At 42.2% G+C, this 18,960-nt stretch overlaps 1 protein-coding gene across 1 annotated transcript in view; it reads left to right on the plus strand.

The window, feature by feature from the left end:
• Positions 1-18,960, plus strand: part of klhl21 (kelch-like family member 21) — a 40,402-nt gene that overhangs the window by 5,993 nt on the left and 15,449 nt on the right. The gene's annotated exons all lie outside the window — the stretch shown is intronic.

The following is an 18,960-nucleotide window of genomic DNA, read 5'->3' on the forward strand; positions in this document are numbered from 1 at the left end:
AATCTTAAATTAATCATACGTGCAATGACCAGTCTGTCCTGTTGTTTCTCCTGCTGCTAATTGTTTAAATTCCATTTCAATTTGGTAATTATGATCAATTGCAGCAGACCAGATGTAACTGCTGTCAATTGAGTTGCTGACTGGTCACAGGTATTGTGTACCAAAGGCGGATCAAAACCATGACTGAAGCAGTTTAAAAGAGCTTTAAATCAGTCAGGTGAAGACTAGCCTATTTCTTGGCAATCGCACTTCTTTATAATGATGAAGTGGAGTGTTGCACATTTTCTATTGTGAGTTGATTGTGATCAATTACCCAGGTTGCCCTGAATCACAGGAGATTTTACATTTGGGTTTGGAGTTTGTATGGAAACTTGGTATAACTTCCTCTATTCAGCACCAGTGCAACGTTTTACTCGTTCTGCTGATTACACCGTTGGCATAAACTTTGCCAACATTTGTATCTGAATTCATTGCTTTCTGGAACATGATAATTTGTTTGGTAAATGCCAATTCTGTGTCAACACATCCCCAGCAACACCAATGAATGGCTAACTTGTTTTGGTGATGATTTCGAGGAATGTGGTCATGTCAATGCAAGAAAGTCAGATCTCGAAAAAGCTTGGAGTTCTTTAACATCCATGTCAAGAGGCAGGTGGAGATCTCTGTTTAATGTCTCATCAGAAAGTTGACACATCTGGACAATGCGACACTCATCGGTATTGCAAAGGTCTGTGAGCCTAGGAAGTGGAGAAAGGGTTATCAAACTGTACAAGCTGCTGTCCCAGAAGTGGACATGTTATCCATTGACTGGATTAGTAGTGCTGGAAGAGCACAGCAGTTCAGGCAGCATCCAACGAGCAGCGAAATCAACGTTTCGGGCAAAAGCCCTTCATCAGGCATTTAAAAGCTTGTCCCCTTTTAGATTACTGTCTGCATGCCCGCATGCACTTTCATTGTATCGATTGTGTTCTCATCAGCTGCTAGGAGAAGCAATGAGATGGGAATGGAGTCTGTGTTTTCCAGATTCAGCAAGATGGTGGCGATTCATTAGAACAATCGTGGATGGCTCTGCCTAACAGCCAAGGCATATTGGTGTGGTTTTATTTTGCCATCCCTGGCTAACTTCTATGAAAGAACTGTTAATTTAAAACTTTGAAAACATATATTTGCTCACATTCTGGAGTGGGAAGGATGCCAAAGGGAAAGGGAGCGAGCAAACAGCAGCAGGGAGGACACTCCCCTGCAGCACTGGGCACATCAGAAGCCGCAGCAGTGGCATCTCCCAAACCCCTGAGGGACTTCACGTATCTGTAGGAATTGTCGGTGGCAATGGAAAGACTTATTGTGAAGGTTGAGGCTGCACTCGAGGAGATTCGTGCCCAGATCCAATCCTTCACAACCATGCAGCAAAAGCATGAACCAGAGCTCCAGGGCCTTGGAGCGTGGACGGAGAAGGTGGGGGGTTAAACCATTGCCTCAGAAGCGGCGATGGAGTCCTCGTGTGGGCGGATCCAGGCCCTGGAGCAGCAAGTGCAGGCCTTGTGAGATCAGGATGACTACCTCAATTGGAGGACAAATCTGTAGATTGTCATGCTTCCGGAGGATAAAGAAGCTGGGCAGCCACTCAGCTTCTTTGAACACTGGCTGTCGCAGTCCCTAGGCCTTCAAACCAGGTCCGGCCAATTGCACATTGAAAGGGTCTATCAGGTCGCGGTGTGCAGGTCCAGGCCGGTACACTGCCCCTGCCCGGTTCTAGTCCACTTCCTCACCAACAAGGACAAGCAAAGAATGATAGAAGCCTCCAGATCACTGGGGAAAAATACACAAGCACTGCTGCACAAGATGTCAAAAAATTATGTCCTTCCAAGATTTCTCAGCCGCTGTAATCCAAAAGAGAACATCCTTTGAAGTTAAGAAGAGGCTGAGGGGGTGCCTGCATCCGGTACTCCGTTTCAAGCCACGACGATTCGGTTTGTACATTTGACTTGGCGGATAAAGCCAAGAACTTTGTGGACACTATAAAATAGACCAACTGATTTGAAGAATATGGTTAATGTTTGTCTTCTTTTCCTTCTTTCCCTGTGTTTTCCCCTTTCCTTTTCTTTTGTTTTCCCCTCTCCCTAATAATTTTGTTAAGGGAAAGAAAATCTTGGAATATGTTGTTCCTACTATACTTTTTATAACTGGATTTTATCATGGGAAATTTAATGGGTGCTCTTTGTTTTTCCCCCTTTTTCTGTTCCTTTTTCTCTTTTTACTTATAATTGGGGCTGACATGGAGCTGGGGATGGATGGAGTGCTTATCCTGACATTGTTGTATTTTGTTGATTTAAGGATCGTCTCCTCCTTGTTTACATATTTATTTGTGCCTAAGGCTGGGGCACAGTGTGGGCTTGAAGGAGTTGTTTGGTGGGGGGAGGAGGAGGTGTTGGTGGGGGAGGTGTAGGGTGAGTGCCCTCATGGGCAGGTGGGGAGAGTCTGTCATTCAAGGTTTTTCAGTTGGTTTTCTTTGTTTTTTGGTAGCAATATTTGTTTGTAGTTTTGTTAAAATAGTTTTTGTACACACAATTTTATGACTGAGTCTTCATTTACTTGTATTTGGCTCATTGCAAGCAGGGTTCTCCCTCACAGGGGTTCAAGGGTCTCTGATGGCGGATATGGCTAAGTGTCTTGTTAAATGGTGCACCTGGAACATCAAGGGAAGTCATTTGCCTGTTAAGAGGAAAAAAAGTGCTTTCTAGCCTTAAAAGGAAAAGGGTTGATATTACCCTATTGCAGGAAACCCATCTTGATGGTGAACACTTGAAGTTACAACAGGAGGGTTATGACCCAGGTATTCTTTTCATCCTTTACTACTAAAAGTAGGGGAGTGGCTATACTTATCCAGAAAAGTCTTCCATTCACATTATTAGAGCAGGTGAAAGATGAGCAAGGGTGGTTTGTAATACTTAAAGCCCTGATACATGGGGAGGAATATGGCATCTTAAATGCCTACTGTCCCCTGGCGCATCCCCTCAAATTTTTGATTAGTATTTTCTCTAAGCTGAGTGCCTTTGGAACATGGTACATTGTTATAGGGGGGGATTTCAATTGCCTTTTGGATCCGACGCGGACAGGATGCCTAGTGGGCCCCTAATTATTTCTTCACAAGCTAAGCAGGTGACTGACTTATGCGAGGAGTTGGGGCTGGTGGACATTTGGAGATATCTTCATCCTACCAGTAGGGAATTCACCTTTTTTTTTCAAACCCACATAAATTTCATACAAGGATTGATCTTTTTCCGGTGCCCTCGACCCTTCTGGATTCCATTATGGGTTGTAAAATTGGGAACATAGCAGTTTCTGATCAAACGGTCGTATATTTGGAGGTTAAGGCCAAGAGTGAGGGGCTAGGTTCACGGCATTGGCATTTGGATCCTTTTCTCCTCAAGGATTCCAAATTTGTGGAATACATTTTAAGGGAGTTTCAGGAGTTTTTGATTATCAACTCGGGCAAGGCCAGTAGTCGGTCTATATTATGGGAGACTGCTAAGGCCTTTGCTATGGGATTAGCTATTTCCCATTCGGCTAGCTGGAAACAACAGATGTAGGAACCGCAGCATCTACTTGGGACACAGCTGAAAGCTGCTGAGGCAGCACATTTTTGTGAGGCCTTTGGTGACCAAGCTACAGCAGATCACGGCCTTTCGGGCTGCCCTGAATTCAGTACCTACACAAACCGCAAAGAAAGAACTTGCTTTGCTAGACAAAATCTGTTCCAGTATGGGATAGGCCAGGGAAGTATTTGGCGTACCTGACTAGGAAAAAGCGTGCTCCCCAATCCACTACTGCAATCCGAGACAGCGCCGGGGTCTTTATATATGATGCCAAAAGGATTAATGAGGCTTCTTGGAGTTTTTACTCTGAATTCTATTGGTCCTGAAGGTTGCGAGATAGGAGGGACAAGATGGAAACCATTTTTAAGAGCTTGGACCTCCTGGGAGTAAACTTGGAACAGGCTTCTCTCCTTAATGCCCCCTTGACAGTTCAGGAAATACACGAGGCAGCTAGACAACTTCAGAGTGGGAAAGCACCTGGCCCTTATGGTCTCCCGGGTGAGTTTTATAAGGAGTTTTTATAGGGATTCTGTCAGGGCCGATGCTGGAAATGCACAGTCACTCCTATATGCATGAATGCCCACCACTCTCTTTGAGAGAAGCTAATATTTTGTTCATTCTTAAGAAGGGGAAGATTCCTGAGGATTGTGCTTCATATAGACCCATCTCTCTATCAAATTCAGATTTTAAGATTCTGTCTTAAGATTTTGGCACTGAGATTGGAGGTTTTGCCCCATATTGTCAAAGAGGACCAGACAGGTTTTATAAGGGGCTGTAAATGCTGATAGAGCCACTGGCAGAGGCCATTCGTCAGAACGTCCACATAACTGCTCTGGAAGTGGGATCGAGGGTACACATGATTACACTATATGCGGATGACTTCCTTCTGATCTTATCGGACCCGATGATCTTTGTACCCCATCTGATACAATGTATTAATTCAATTGGGGCTATTTCAGGATATAAGGTCAACTTTGCAAAGTCTGAGGCTATGCCTTTGTGGGATCTTACGGAAGCCCCAGAGGTTGAAGGTGGCCCGAGGTTCTCCTTTAAGTGGGTTTCTGATATTTAGGTATTTTTATTTCTCCCATGTTTGATCAGTTATTTCGGACTAACTTTGTTCACCTGCTTGACAATATTAGGCGGGATCTACAGAGATGAGAGGCTCTTCCAATTTCAGGGTTGGGCCGAATAGCCCTTATTAAGACGAATGTCCTTCCTCGTTTGCTTTATTCCATGCGTATACTCCCTATAATGTTTCCCAGGTCAACGCTGCGGAAGCTTATGGGTTGGTTTAGTTCTTTCGTTTGGCATTGTGGGTGGCCCCTTATCAAACGTACTTAATTGCAGTTGACTCAAGGAGGGGGGAAGAGTTAATTTACCAGACATCAAGAGGTATCAACTGAGTTCCCCGCTGTCCTCTGTGTGCGATTGGGCAGTTAACAATCCAGGCTCAATATGGCTGGATATCAGTGCCTCCCAGGCAAAGTGCCCTCTTATTAACCTGTTGTTCATGGATAAGATGAGGACAGTTACGGACCACTGCCAGAACTTTATTATTTTTGTTATTATGGTCAAGGTATGAAGGGCAATGCATCAGAGTGACTGTTGCTTATCTAAGACTTCACCACTCACCCCCATAGTTGGTATGCCGGGGTTCCAACCAGGGATGATGGATTCAGGGTTCAAACTATGGGCAGCGAGAGGAATATCTGGTTTGGGAGACTTGTTTGAGGGGACGCTATGATGTCTTTGAGCAATTGAGCTGCAAATATGGGCTGCCCAGCAGAGATCTCTTCCTTTTTTTTTCAGGTTAGGGATTTCATCCAGACGAAGACTACACTTCTCACTAAGTCCTCTGAGCTCAATGCAGAGAGGTTGTTGCTACGTGCCACAAGCACCCTTTCGGTTAGTGCCCTCTATCACCTGCTGGGTGGTAGGGTCTGGCAAGGTATTAACCGGCTATGTGAAGTCTGTGAGCAAGAGTTAGGAGTGGAGATCTCTTCTGAAACGTGGGAGGACATATGGGAGAACGAGTGAAAGATCTCCATCTGTAATAGGACATATGCTATGCAGTTACAAGCTCTACACAAGGGTCATATGGCACTGGACTGTCTGGTGAAGTTTTAAAAAAGAGAGGCATCTCCAACGTGCCCCAAATGTAGAATAAGTGTAGGTGCTCTTACCCATTGCTTCTGGACAAGCCACAGGCTCCCCGCTTATTGGAGCGCTACGGTGGCAGAGATAGGAAGGGTATTGAGGATCGAAGTTAAAGTAGACCCAGCATATCTCCTCCTAGGTCGACCAAATTTATCATCATCAGATGGGCATGAGAAGAAACTATTCAATATTCTTACTTACTGTATACAGAGGAATATTCTGACGAATTGGGCGTCTGAGAACCTGCTGAGCTTGCTAGGATGGAGCATATTCCCTTGGATTTTTTTCATGAATATAGTGCACCACACAACAGATCTTTTTATAAGACATGGCAGTCCTTTTTGAGTTATTTGGATACAGATTTGTCTGCTATCTTAACTAGGGTGTTCGTTTAACCACAATGGTTAGGTTTGCTGAGCCCTGGAAGGGGTGACTCCTGAATGAATACGGGTATATATACAACACTCCTGTTTTTTGTTTTGGAGCTTTGCACCAAGCATTGTTATTCTGTGTTCTTGTGTGTTCTTTTGCTTTTTTTCTTCAGTCACTTATTTATTGGTGTTTTCCAGTGTTTGATTTTGTTTTGTTTTATAGGGTAGGTTAGTAGTTATATTGTAATTTGCATTTTTTTATTATACTTTTTTTAAAAATAACTATATTTTTGTAATGTCAAAAATTTTGTTTGCTAATAAGTATACTTACAAAAAAAAGTCACATCTGAAATCAGGAATTGCATAGTGATATAGTAGTGTTGTGGTTATTTTACTGAAATAATAATCCAGAATCATAGGATTTGAATTTGCATTCCCTTAATTATTAATCTGTCAGCTAGATTAAGAATTTGAATTTAGTTTTTAAAATTCTTGAATGATACAATAAGTCTCAGTAAAAATGTCATAAAGCTGGTGATTTAAGACAAAATCTTATCTGGTTCCCTAATGTCCTGTTATGAAAACTGCTATCTTTACCTTTTTGTGTGACTCCAGGCTCTGAAGTGGCTTAGTATGTAAAACTAACAGACCTTTCAGGGAAACTATAAATGATCAATAAATGCAGACCACACCATAATACTGACATCCTTAGTGTGAAAATAAAATAAAATTCTGAAATTTCATCAGGTTCATAGTTCATTGAAAATTGAGTCTCCGGTAGATAGGATAGTGAAGAAGGCATTTAGTATGTTTTCCTTTATTGGTAAGAGTATTGAGTTGGGACGGCATTTTGCCATTATATAGGACATTGGTTTGGCCATGGTTGGAATATTGTGTGCAATTCTGGTCTCCATCCTATAGGAAGGATGTTGTGAAACTTGAAAGGGTTCAGAAAATATTTACAAGAATGTTGCCAGAATTGGAAGACTTGAGCAATAGGGAGAGGCTGAATAGGCTGAGACTGTTTTCTCTGGAGCATTGGAGGCTGAGGGCTGACCTTTCCAGAGGTCTATAAAATCATGAGGGGTATGGATAGGCTAAATAGACAAGGTATTTTCCCTGGGTGGGGGAGTCCAGAACCAGAGAGCATAGATTTAGGGTGAGAGCCGGAAAAAAAGGGACAACGTTTTCACGCAAAGATTGGTGCATGTGTGGAATGAGCAGCCAGAGGAAGTGGTGGAGGCTTGTACAATTGCAGCATTTAAAAGACATCTGGATGGGTATATGAATAGGAAGGGTTGAGGGGGATATGGAACAAGTGCTGGCAAATGGGACTAGGTTAAGTTAGGATATCTGGTTGGCATGGATGAGTTGGGCCAAAGGGTCTGTTTCGTGCTGTCCATCTCTGACTCTATAGTGGATGTTTTGAGTTAGTGGAGCAGATAAATCTTGTGCTCAAACCAAAGATACAATCTTCTGTTGAAGGTTGATCTGCAGTCATGAGCTGAGATATGCCACATCCAATTTGTCAATTTAGAATAGCCTTTGCAAGTAATAGATAATACAGTAAAAGAGCTTACCACTTTGCTGTTATTCCATTTGACCTTATTGGAATGAACAAGTTAGATGTCAACTAACAGTAAGGTTTCATTGTCGAGAACCCAAGGCAATTTCTGTGTTTTGTGCAATTCGCTTTTTTTCCATTGAAGTGTTGCAGATGGCATCTTGCTCTCCACAGGCAACTGTTTATGGGATTTGAGTAGGATAGCAGCAGAATTTTAGATTTCATCCATTCTGTGAAAAGAACTTGATGATCCATTTTTATGGTTAATGTACAGGAACATTGGAGGAAGTGGGACAGTATAGCAAGCGACCAAGTTAATCAGTGGGAAATGGAGAATTGATATCAGGAAATCGGTGGGGGGGGGGGATGACTTAAAAGGGACCTGAGGGGCAACTTTTTCACGCAGAGGGTGGTTTGTGTATGGAATGAATGAAGTGGTGGAGGCTGGTACAATTATGTAATTTTAAAGGCACCTGGATGGGTATCTGAATAGGAAAGGTTTAGAGGGACATGGGACTAGATATATTTAGCATAAGTGGTCAGCATGGATGAATTCTGTGCACAGTCTGTTTCGGGGGTGTATAACTATTTCTCTAATTTATGTGGGCGGCACGGTGGTTAGCACTGCTGCCTCACAGCGCATGAGACCCGGGTTCAATTCCTGCCTCAGGCGACTGACTGTGTGGAGTTTGCACGTTCTCCCTGTGTCTGCGTGGGTTTCCTCCGGGTGCTCCGGTTTCCTCCCACCGTCCAAAGATGTGCAGGTCAGGTGAATTGGCCATGCTAAAGTGCCCCTAGTGTTAGGTAAAGGGTAATTGTAGGGGTATGGGCGGGTTATACTTCGGCGGGTCGGTGTGGACTTGTTGGGCTGAAGGGCCTGTTTCCACACTAATGTAATCTAATCAAGGTACCAAAACAGCAAATAGTTTGTTGGGAGATTGTAGTCTCTCTGTGCATAAACTGCAACTGATTTGAACAGCATTCCTCTTTTTATTTGTTTTATCTTGTAAGCTTGTGAAGGGCCTTTTATAAACCCAGAAGAAAATTACCCTGACCTTCCAGTTGTTTTCCACTTCAACATGCCACTGTGTTCCCATGCCAACATTGCTGTCTCAGGCTTGCAGCAATGCTCCAGTGAGGCTCAATGCAAGGTGGAGATACAACACCTCATCTTCTGCCGAGGTACCTTACAGCATTCAGGACTCCTCCTGGAGTTTAACAGTTTCAGAACATGAGCATCTTCCTTTGTTTGTTACCTTTCCCTTACACTCTGGGTCCTGTCTTGCAAGGGTTGCTCCCTGCATAGCCAATCCATTTTCAGCCATTGACCCTTCTCATCAGCAGTTCACCTAGTATTTATCTGTCTCTTACCTTATTAGCAATCTGTTTCCTTATCCCTCTCCTCACTTTTTCTCTCTCACTTTGAGCCTCCTCTCTGTGTATCTCCCCCTCCATCAGCATGATATCACCGTCCAGCTATTTTCTGTTCTGATATTAACTGTTTTTCTATCTACAAATGCTGCTAGATCAGCTGAATTTCTTCAGCACTTTCTGCTTTTAAGAAAATTCTATTGTGAATCCTGTAGTATGCCATTGTTGTAGTGCTGAAACATGCCACTGAGGTGCTGAATTGTATTCAGTTATTTATTGATGTAGTTAAAGGCTTCTGGCAATAGTTGGCGCTGTGATCTCTTACATGGCACTATCCAAGTGGGTAGGAGGGGTTGGTGATGATTAGCCACTGGCAGTTCTCCACCAGCGTTTCTCCACTGGGGTCGTTTGACCTCTGGAGACTACTCGCCACCGGAAATATATAGATTGTGTTCCCTCCCTCCTGTTCTTTCATACTTCTCAGTCCCCTTTATTTATACAGCTACATACTACATATTAATTGTAAAAAAGGTAAAATAAATATCATTTTATTGGTTTATATATAAAAATGAGTCACAAACTTTAACCAGAAAAAGGAAATATATTTTAAAAATCTTTATTATGGCAGTAAAATCTAACATTAATATTAAACAATGAAATTTTAGTTCATTTGATATTTATTTATGCTATTTATTTATAAAGATAAAAGCCAAAGCAATTATCATTTTTGCTTGTAAAGCATAATCAGGATCGGTGTTGTATTGATTTGTTGCTCCAACTGCAGCAATATGTTCATGCATACTTTGTGCTAAATGAAAGAAACAGCCCCTAATTCTAACTTCAGGAAAACATTCTCTCATAGCACTGATAGCTGCCTGCTCAAAGTCACAATGGATAGACTGTGGTCTGGGATTAGGTACCAAGGACTTCACCATTTCAAACGTGCATACATACGTTGAACGCTGCTTATTTGGTAGAAGTATATACAATATTGGATGGTCAAGGAAGTATTCGTATAATCATATTTGGTAGGGAATCTTGGATACATCATTTAGCAGAATCGACGTGGTTTGTGGATGGTACATTCAACATAGCCCCTATTTTATTCTCTCAGGTATATTGTATTTTAGCAAAACTACTTGATGGGGTTCATCCAATATCGTGTATACTTCTATTTGCGGTATTTGCCGTGGCTAAGCGTCTTCAGTGGCCAATGGGCGGTGGCTAAGCGTCTGCAGTGGTCAAAGGGCAGTGGCTAATTGGCGGCGAATCTGTTGTGGATAATGGTCCCATCCCGGGTTAGGAAATGAGGGTAGTGGTGGAGGGCTGTTTTTCAGACTGGAGGCTTGTGACCAGCGATGTGCTACAAGGATAGGTGCTGGTTCTGCTGCTTTTTGATTTGTATAAATGATTTGCATGTGAATATAGGAGGAATGGCTAGTGAGTTTGCAGATGACCCCAATATTGGTGGTATTGTGGACCATGGGAAGGTTATTTCAGTACAACAGGCCTTTTGATTGGATAGTCCAATGATTTTCCTGCTCCTCAGATGCTGCCTGACCTGCTGTGCTTTTCCAGCACCACTCTAATCTAAACTCTGGTCCAATGAGTGGCAGATGGAGTATACTTTAGATAAATGTGAGGTGTTGCATTTTGTTAAGGCAAATCAGGCTGGACTTGTACATTTAATGGTAGGGCCCTGGGGAGTGTTGCTGAACAGAGACTTCAGGATGCAGATTCAAAGTTCCTTGAAGGTGGAGATGAAGGTTGACAGGCTAGTGAAGAAGTTGTTTGGTACACTTGCCTTAATTGGTCAATGCATTGAGTATAGGAATTGGGAGCTCATGTGGCTGTACACAATATTCCTTAGGCCACTTTTAGACTACTGCATTCAGTTCTGGTCTCTGTCTCTTGTGGTACTATGATGTGTTAAATCTTTCCTACAACTTTTCAAGTTTACAAGGATGTTGCTGGGCTTGGAGGGTTTGAAATAATAGGGAGAGGCTGAATAGACTGGGGCTTTTTTCTCTGGAGTTTCGGAGACTGAGGGGTGTCTTCATAGAGGTCTACAAAATCATGAGGGGCATGGATAGGGTAAATTGACAAGGTCACTTTCTCAGGGTTGGGAGTCTAAAACTAGAGGGTATAGGTTTAAGATGAGAGGGGAAAGATTAAAAAGAGGCCTGAGGGGCAACTTTTTCACACATGGATGGGGAACAAGCTGCCAGAGGAAGTTGTGGAGGCTGGTACAATTACAACATTTTAAAAGGCACCTGGATGTGTACATGAATAGGAAGGGTTTAGAGGGATATGGGCCAAATGCTGGCAAATGGACTAGATTAATTTAGGATATCTGGTCAGCATGGACAAGTTGGACCAAAGGGTCAGTTTCTGTGTGCACAACTCTTATGATTTTGTGGATAGTTGTGGTACTATGATGTGTTAATCTGTTGTGGTGCCTTCTAGTGGCAGGAATTTGCATGCTAACTTTAACAGATTTCACCGAATTGGAGAATTCTAGATTTTGGAGGAACATTTTCTGATTTGGAACAACAGCAACATTGTGGGACAATAGTTTGATTTTTTTTTTGTACTGTGCTATTTATGTAAAGGTAGATTGGAACACAATGGAGACAATTTTATATTTACATAGCACCTTTAGGATAATATAAACAATTGAACTTGCTTTGTAGAAACCTTTTCAGCTGTTTGGACAGGTGGGAACTTTTAACAAGTGAGTTAAAGAATGTAAGACCATAAAAAGAAATAGGAACAAGAATAGACTATTTGGCTGCTTGAGCCTGCTGTACCATTCAGTAGAATAACAGCTGATCTGACATTCCTCACGTCTACTCTCCTGCCTTTTCCTGTAACCCTTGATTACCCTACTAATCAAGAATCTATCTCTCTCTAAGCCTTAAATATGCCTGAGGACTGTTGTCTCAGAACTCTCAGATAAAGAGTTCCAAAGACCCTCAATCTTTGGAAAGAGTTAGGGAATTCTCGGGAATTAGATGAAACTATGACTGCCAACAGTGCAATTAAAATCCAACGTCAAAAGGTGTGTTGCTGGAAAAGCACAAGAGGTTAGGCAGTATCCGAGGAGCAGGAGAGTCGACGTTTCAAGCATAAGCTGTTCATCAGAACAAAGAACTTATGCTCGAAACGTCGATTCTCCTGCTTCTCTGATGCTGCTTGACCTGCTGTGCTTTTCCAGCACTACACTTTCGACTCTGATCTCCAGCATCTGCACTCCTCACTTTCTCTAGAATTTAGAAGGTTATAGGCTGATCTGATCTAAACTTTCAAGATATTAACACCAATATTAAGGGCAAAAGGGTAACTTGAGAATAGGGCCTCTTAAATATCAGCAAAGCCCCCTACATGTGGAACTACAGGAGATGGGTGAGATCGAAACAAGTGTTTTGCATCAATCTTTACTGTGGAGAAGGATGTGGAAGGTATAGAACTTGAGGAAATAAATAGTGATATCTTGAATAATGTCCACATTACATTGGAGAAAGTGCTAGACATCTTAAAACGGATAATCGTGGATAAATCCCTGGGACCTGATCAATTGTACCCTAGACCTCTCTGGGAAGCTAGGGAAGTGATTGCTGGACCCCTTGCAGAGATGTTTGTATCATTGATAGCTACAGGTGAGGTGCTGGAAGACTGGAGATGTCACTGTTTAAGAAAGGCAGTAAGGAAAAGCCAGCGGACTATAGACCGGTGAACCTACATTGGTGGTGGGCATGTTGTTGGAGGGAATCCTGAAGGAAAAAATTTAAATGTATTTGGAAAGGCAAGGACTGATATGAGATAGTCAACATGGCTTTGTGTGGGAAATATGTCTCACTAACTTAATTGAGTTTTCTTGAAGTAATGAAGAGGATTGATGAGGACAGAGCAGTAGATGTAATCTAGATGGAATTCAGAAAGGCATTCAACAAGGTTCCTCATGGTAGACTGATTGATTAGCAAGGCTAGATCACATGGAATACTGGGAAAACTAGCTATTTGGATACAGAACTGGCTCAAAGGTAGAAGACCGAGGGTGGTGGTGGAGTGTTGCTTTTCAGACTGGAGGCCTGTGACCAGAGTGCGCCATAAGGATCAGTGTTGGATCCACTGCTTTTTGTCATTTATATAAATGATTTGATGTGAACTTAAGAAGTATAATTAGTAAGTTTGCAGATGATACCAAAATTGAGGTATGGTGGACAATGAAGAAAGTTACTTCAGAGTACAATGGGATCAGATGGGCCAATGGGCTGAGGAGTAGCAGATGGAGTTTAATTTAAATAAATATGAGGTGTTGCATTTTGGAAAGGCAAATCAGAGCCAGACTTAAATACTTACTGGTAAGGTCTTGGAGAATGTTGCTGAACAAAGAGACCTTGGAGTGCATGTTCATAGTTTCTTAACAATGGAGTCGCAAATAGATAGGATAATGAAGAAAGCATACCAAACGCTTGCCTTCATTGGTCAGTGCATTGAGTTTCGGGGTTGGGAGGTCATGTGACTGTAGAGGACATTGGCTTGGCCACTCTTGGAGTCTTAGAGTCATAGAGATGTACAGCATGGAAACAGACCCTTCGGTCCAACTCGTCCATGCCGACCAGATATCCCAACCTAATCTAGTCCCATTTGCCAGCACCCGGCCCATTATCTCTCCAAACTCTTCTTATTCATATACCCATCCTGATGCCTTTTTAAATGTTGTAATTGTACCAGCCTCCACCACTTCCTCTGGCAGCTCATTCCATACATATACCACCCTCTGCATGAAAAAGCTGCCCCTTAGGTCTCTCACCCCTCTCACCCTAAACCTATGCCCTCTAGTTCTGGACTCCCCGACCCCAGGGAAAAGACTTTGTCAATTTATCCTATCCATACCCCTCATGATTTTATAAACCTCTATAAGGTCACCCCTCAGTTTCCAATGCTCCAGGAAAAACAGACTGAGCCTATTTAACCTCTCCCTATAGCTCAAATCCTCCAATCCTGGCAACATCCTTGTAAATCTCTTCTGAACCCTTTCAAGTTTCACAACATCCTTCCAATAGGAAGGAGACCAGAATTGTACACAATATTCCAAAAGTGGCCTCACCAATGTCCTATACAGCTGTAACATGACCTCCCAACTCCTGTACTCAATACTCTGACCAGTAAAGGAAAGCATACCAAATGCCGCCTTCACTATCCTATCTACCTGCAACTCTACTTTCAAGGAGCTATGAACCTGCACTCCAAGGTCTCTGTTCAGCAACACTCCCTAGGACCTTACCATTAAGTGTATAAGTCCTCGAGGTAAAAACAATGACTGCAGATGCTGGAAACCAGATTCTGGATTAGTGGTGCTGGAAGAGCACAGCAGTTCAGGCAGCATCCATGTAGCTTCGAAATCGACGTTTCGGGCAAAAGCCTGAACTGCTGTGCTCTTCCAGCACTACTAATCCAGAAAGTGTATAAGTCCTGCTAAGTTATGCTTTCCCAAAATGCAGCATCTCCCATTTATCTAAATTAAACTCCATCTGCCACTCCTCAGCACATTAACCAATCTGATCAAGATCCTGTTGTAATCTGAGGTAGCCTTCTTTGCCATCCACTATACCTCCAATTTTGGTGTCATCAGCAAACTTGCTTACTATATCTCTTTTATGCTCACATCCAAATCATTTATATAAATGATGAAAAGTAGTGGACCCAGCACCGATCCTTGTGGTACTCCACTGGTCACAGGCCTCCAGTTTGAAAAACAACCCTCCACCACCACCTACCTGTCTTCTACCTTTGAGCTCATTCTGTATTCAAATGGCTAGTTGCATGCAGTTCTGGTGTCCCTCCTATAGGAAGGACGTTGTGAAAACTGAAAAGGTTCAGAAAAGATTTACAAGGATTTTGCCAGGATTAGAAGGTTTGAGGTGTAAGGAGTGGCTAAATAGGCTATTTTCCTTAGAGTGTTGGAGGCTGAAGGATAAGCTTATAGAGGCTTAGAAAGTCATGAGGGGCATAAATAAATAGGCAAGGTCTTTTCCCCAGAGTGGGCAAGTCCAGAATTAGAGGGCATAGGTTTAAGGTAAAGATATAAAAGGGACCTAAGGGACAACATTTTCACGGAGTAGTGTGTGTATGGAATGAGCTGCCAGAGGAAGTAGTGAAGGGTGGTAGAATTACAACATTTAAAATGCATCTGGATGGTTATATGAATAGGAAGGGTGTAGAGGGATATGGGCCAAATGCTGATAAATGGGACTAGATTTATATAGGATATCTGTAGGCATGGACAAGTTGGACCAAAGAGTCTGCTTCCATGCTGCATATCTCTGACTCTATGACTTTAAAGGGCAGGGTAGATAAGAAACTCTTTCCACTAATTGGACATTCTAGAGCTGGGGGTGTAATCTGAGAATTGGAGCCAGACCATTAAAGAGAGGTGTTTGGAAGCTCTTTGACACACAAAAGGTGGTTACATTTGGAACTTTTTTTTTCCCACAAGGGCAGTTGATGCAGGATCAGTTGTTAATTTTAAATCTGAGCAAGTTTTTTTTTTAATGAAGCAAAAGTATTCAGAGATGTAGGTCCAAGGCAGATATATGGAGTTAGACCACAAATCAGCCATGATCTCATTGAATGGTGGTTAGCAGTTCAAAGGGGTAAATAGCTTACTCTTGATTCAATATTCCAATGTAAAATGCTGCTTGAAATAAAGTTTCACTTTGTCTCAATTCCACTCACTATGTTCCCTTCTTCAAGAATCTGTGTGCCCATTGTATTATTGATAAAATAACGCACTGGTCAACTCAGTGATTATTGTGGCATTTCTATCAGTGGGATTCCTCATAAGGAGTCAAGGTTGAAACCATCACTTGGAATCCCATTACACACTCATATGCCTAGTTCAGCAACTAACTTATGTTGTATGTCTGAAATATTTTGTCGGGTATTTTGTTACCTTTACACTGAAGCATTCGATGTATGCTGAGTTTTATCTCAACCCTCCAGCTCCACATTGCAACAGAGAATATGGTTCACAAGTACAACCTTGATTAAAAATTCTTGAGGATGCCGCAAATAGACTGAGTAAATTAGCTGTGAAGAGTAAACAAATTGCATTTCAGATCCTCAGGATCTGGGTTAATTCAACAGCCGAATGAGGTGGTTCCTGATCTTTTTTCCCATGTATGGTGTATTTACTCATGAAGTTATAATCTAATCCCTGCATGTCCTCGCCCTTCCCCAACTTTTGTAATGTTGAACAACCTTTGCCCTCCACAGCATGCTGTTTTAACTTATCTATTGTTGGTGGCCATACCTTGAGCTGCGTGGAATTTGAGCTCCAGATTTCCCTCCATACAGTTTGCTGCCTCTCCTCAATTGAGGGCCATCTGAATAAAGCTTTAGTTACTTATCTTAGTATCTCATTTGTGACCTGGTGTCAGGCTTGTCCTCGTGAAGTCAGTGTACAAGTTATTTCTGAGAGTGAGATCTGCAGTAAGTTATTGGATTTGTTTATAACTTGTGCTAATGATTTTAAAATACTTTGTCTTATTTCTGTATGAAACCAAATTCCTGGTGACAGCATGATGACTCATGGCTGCATGAGGTCTGTGTGCTGTGGTTGGATATCTGCCCTTCCACTCTTTTGATTTGTGTGTGTGTGTGTGTGTATATATAGCTATGGGGAACTCTTAATTAGGTTTTCTGTACATGAGATCTACCAAGTTTGTTGCCAGGGAAAAGATCTGAATGAGTTCAAAATCCATTTAAAAAAGGGGTAAATAATGCAAGTTTGATCTAGATGCCAATTATCTTGTGCCTCTCCTGCATTCTGTGAAAGTCTCAACTGCCATGGGCTGTATTCAAGCAATGAGTCATCACCATTCAGTCCCTTGTACAAGAAATCCTAGCCAATATGATTGTGGAGGTAGACTATAGCTGACAAGCCTGATCCTCTCCTCATCCATTTGTCCCCAGGGGTGAGAGATAGTAATCCGATCTAGTAACTACTCTTCATGGCCAACGGGTGCTCAGACATGTTATATCTCCCTTCCCACCAAATTTTATCCTGATTTGGCACAGAACAGGAATCCAAACCTAAATAATCTTTGTGCAAGGATCAGAACTGCAGCACTTTAGAGCTATTGTTTCATAATGAAATAAATTTACAAAATGGTCTATTGTTGGCCCAGATGTTCTGCTTTCTGTTGACTGGGATCTAACTATTCCCCCTCCTTTTGCACTCTGTATTTCTCCCTTGGCTGCAGGTCTGATGCTATTTTGCAGATGATAATTTTCTGCTCCCTGACAGGAAAGTACCAAGTGTGCATTTCCCTAACTCTGTTACTGAGCTGAATTTCACAGAATACAGGTGGGCCTTTGCTAAAGACTAAAGTCTTTTATCGGTGTTTTAAAATTTCACGCCAATGGTTCAATGTTTCACTGCTGAGACTGAAATCTATAGTGTTCACAGTTAGATTGTAAACTATTATTGTGAATATCCTCAGTAGACATTCAGACCATCAAGAGTGTAAAGAAGGTATTCTCCAGGATGATGCCAGGTGCAGATTTGGGAAATTGTAGTAATGAGGAAAGGTATGAAAGACTGGGGTTATTTCCACTGGAATAATGAAGGCTAAAAAGTGATTTAATACATTTAAAATTCTGATTTTGATAGGGGGAGTGGGGTTATTTCATGAAACAAAGTAGTATGGATGCTGCAAATCTGAAACAAAAACAGAAAAAGCTGGAGAAATTCAGCAGGTCTGGCAACATCTGTGGAGAGAAAGAAGGGTCACTAGACCTAAAATGTTGACGCTGCTTTTTCTCCACAGATTTCTACCTCCCATTCAACTCCCATGTTTTGAATGTAATCTGGCTAAAAATACTGAGGGAATGCTATACTGGAGATGTCTTTTGGAATTAACTTTTGAATCAAGGCCGTACCTTCTGTACTAATAGATTTTAAAGGATCTTGTGGTACTGTTCAAATTCTTCAGGTCTTGAGCAAAGAAGGTGGAGAGGAAGGATGAATTGATAAAAGTTTGTACAATGACTTGTGATACAATAACTGAGCTGTTTGTGCTTGCACTGAGTGTTTGTTCCTCCTACACTGGCCAGGTCACCATCATCCAGGGCAATGTGGACCCTCTGGCCCAGGCCGCTGACCTCTTCCAGTTCCCCTCGTTCAAGGAGATGTGCTGCGCCTACCTGGAGCGGCAGCTGGACATGGCCAACTGCCTGGGGATCCAGGAGTTCGCCGAGGCCTACGCCTGCTGCAGTCTGGCTGAGAATGCCGAGCGCTTCATCCTGTGCCACATTGTCAGACAATGTTTAAAAAGTTTTGCATTTATCTATTTCCCACCTGCAATCCATCCCAAAGTGCTTTGCATGCAATAAAGCTACTGTTATAAAGTTCCCATGAAAAGCAGTCGTAGTGACCAGGTTTCTTTTTGTTTATAATGTTAGTTGACTTATTAAATATTGGCTAAGATGCTTTTGTCCTATTGTAGATGCAACTGTATTCAAGCAATGAATCACCACCATTCAGTGCCTTGCACAAGGAATCCTAGCCAATATGATTATGGATGTAGACTGTAGCTTACGAGCCCAGGGATGCAAGATAGTAATCAGATCCAGTAACTACTCTTCATGGCCATCAGGTGTTCAGAAAGTTATATCTCCCATCCCATCAAATTTTATCCTTATTTGGCACAGAATAGGAATCCAAACCTAAATAATCTTTGTGAAGGTCACTGGCTGGGCCAGCATTATGTTGCCCATTTCTAATTGCCCTCAAAAGGTGGATGAGCTGCCAATTTGAACTACTGTAGTCCATCTGGTGTGGGTATACCATGTTGCTGTTGGGAAGAGCATTCCTGGATTTTGACTCACT

The sequence above is a fragment of the Chiloscyllium punctatum genome, chromosome 16 (genome assembly GCF_047496795.1).
Source record: "Chiloscyllium punctatum isolate Juve2018m chromosome 16, sChiPun1.3, whole genome shotgun sequence".
In the NCBI taxonomy this organism is placed as follows: domain Eukaryota; kingdom Metazoa; phylum Chordata; class Chondrichthyes; order Orectolobiformes; family Hemiscylliidae; genus Chiloscyllium; species Chiloscyllium punctatum.